Source organism: Sinohyriopsis cumingii, chromosome 11 (genome assembly GCF_028554795.1).
Source record: "Sinohyriopsis cumingii isolate HCF-2022 chromosome 11, ASM2855479v2, whole genome shotgun sequence".
In the NCBI taxonomy this organism is placed as follows: domain Eukaryota; kingdom Metazoa; phylum Mollusca; class Bivalvia; order Unionida; family Unionidae; genus Sinohyriopsis; species Sinohyriopsis cumingii.
The window spans coordinates 96,718,117-96,721,119 of NC_142971.1; positions in this window are offsets into that span (position 1 = coordinate 96,718,117).

Sequence of the window (3,003 nt, forward strand, 5' to 3'; positions counted from 1 at the left end):
TAACCGTTAGGTGATTAAATAACACAAGAACTTACCTTGTTGCGAAAGAAAAATATAAAACGTGTAGATTTGAAATTTTGAAAGATGTCATACAGACTGATTTGTTGATTAACCAAATAATATATAAATTATATGATATGACTCTAACACGTGAAATTAACCTTCATTTGATAAACGCTGTGAAACTTAATGAATGTAACCCTGAGAAGATGGACAGATGCTTGGGTATTTACTCTAGCAGCAGAAAGGGTGAACAGAACTTTTGCTGAAAAGTCATTTTTGAAAAATAAAGCTTCCTATGACAACGAAAAACAAAAATAGGCGTAATAACGCTAAACCGAAACCGCTAACTAATAGAGTTTTTCTAATTGGGTTAGTTGTTTTGTTACTTTATCTTTGCCGTTCGTGCTTTTTAAAATTTGTATGAGCGTTCGCTTACCCGCCGGAATTTTCATTGAGGTCGCCCCCATTCTGCTGCTATAAATATATGTGTAATTAAATCAATCTCCTAACCAAATATTTTATCAAGACCATTACGATATCGCGATCGAGGATCATGTAAATGTCTTGCTATAAATCCGTGTGGAGTAGATTGTGCTTTTGGAAAGAAGTTTTTGAATCTAATCATGTCCATATCCCCACTACACTAAGTCTGATGAATATTTCGCCGAGTATGTGTATCAACTCCATTAAACACAACTAAAATATTGCAGTTATTTCTGATCACTTTAGGTATTTGTGTATATCGCTGAGCAACATATATATCATCAGTATTTTTATGTCTGTCTCGAGAAAATATCCGAGCTGGATTTGAGTGTTTTGTCCAGCAACACATCATCGTATACAACTAAATTATTAATAACTTCATCGAAGTCATCTACAGATGGGGCTTCATCAGTATTGGTGATAAAATTAATAATATCATTACTTTGCATTTTCATTAAAATCTTTAAGTACATCTTAACATCTCTGATCATCAACTGACGGAGCTACTAAATATAACTTGTCCCACTTGAGCCATCTCATCATCAAATTAAGAAATAATTGCGTTCTACTAGACCCAGATGGACCTATTATGATCATTCTGATGGAATTTGGTAATGCTGAATGTTTGACTGGCTCTTGCTTTCGTGGCGCTGAGAAATCAATGACATCCATTTTGTACAAATATAATAAATAATATATTGATTTATATTATGTTCGATGTAGATCATACACCCCCACAAATGGATTAACAACAATAATAGCAAAAAATAAAAAGCGCGCACTTAAAGGCAAATGTGTAAAAGGTGGTACAAAAAATATAAACTTATCTCCGGACACAAAGTGTCTAGTGGTGATATCGCTGCTTCATTAGGAAAATTACCAGGAGCTACAAAAGCTAAATACCCAGGAGAACAACTTCTTCCTGGATAAAATTATTACGGTCCTGGAACTCGACTTGATATTCGACTTGATAAACAAGATCAACCAAAACCTGGTGAATATCCAATCAATGCTATTGATAGAACATGTCATATTCATGATGTATCTTTTACAAGTAATGATATGCAACAAAGTTATATTACAGATGTGAAGTTGATTCATGCATTAGATTCTATAATAAATGTAAAAAAAATCTTTCAAAGAATCATTTGCTAATTGGTTGATAAGGTTTGAGATGAAAGGTAAATTATTATTTGGAGCCGGCAATTAATCAACCGATTATAATCAAATAATGGAATTGATTTATTATAGCCCAAGAGGATATTGGAAAGGTAGAGCAGCTATTGGTAAACTAGGAGATGCAGCAAATGTTGCACTTTCTATTGCTGCCAAATGGTTTGTTCGACAGGCAAAATGCCAAATTATCTACAACCACCTAAATAAATTCCACTTGCTCATTTTGATGTCAGCACTCCTGATGAAGTTCATCAAGCAGATATTGTGTTTTTACCAGACGATACTATGCAACTTGGTAGACGTCAATCACGTGCATACAAATAAGCGTTGACTGTCGTTAACGTTGCAAGTAGATATAATGAAGCAGAGCCCTTATCAACTAAAACAGCAACTGAAATTTTTTCTGTTTAGAACGAATTTATCAACGAGAACCCTTACGATGGCCACAACTATTACCGGTTGATACGGCAAAGAATTTATTGATGCAGTATCATCTCTGATGAAAGAAACATAACGTCAAAATTAGACAAGGACATATTGCAATTCATCATAAGCGGGCAATTATTGAACGATTTAGTCGAACACTTGTTAAGCAGTTATTTGGATATCAATATACGAAGGAAATAATTCAGAAAGATAGGAGATCTCTCGAGTGGGTTGCAAGATTACAAAGTGTGTTAAATGCATTAAATAATGAAATTATTCGAACTGCCATGAAACCTGTTAATGCGATTACAAAAAGACCCACATACCAATACAACATCATGGAATTTTCAAAACAAACAGTATTAGGTAATGTTACGGTAAGATATTTATATGAACCCGGTGAACTTTAAAGCGGTAAAAAAGAGCGACTGATCCTATTTGGAATATTACAACACATACAATTTTTAGCGTGGTAAGATCCACATTAGACCTGCAATCTACAGATTAGATTCAACTGTTCCAAGATGTGGATTTGTACGTGAACAATTACAAGTAATTCCTGAAGATACACAATTACCACCACATTCACTTTTGTACACTAGCACCTCGGCGTCGATTTCATTTAAGACAGGTCAGAATTACATTTTCGCGCGTATGACTAAAATTACTATCAATTCTGTCTACAGTAAATTGTTTGGGACTATTATTTAAATACTGCCAAAACATTACTGTGTTACAGCTCGCACAATGATTATCTGGTGTTGTTTCAATGTCATGATAAATTCAGCATCTAGATCAAAGTCGCGTTTATTTTTCTTTATCACACTGTTTATAACTAAAATTTTTCTTACTATATCATTGTCAATAACATCGCTATTACCAGTAGTTTCTGTGAAGTCTATAACAATTCAGCTG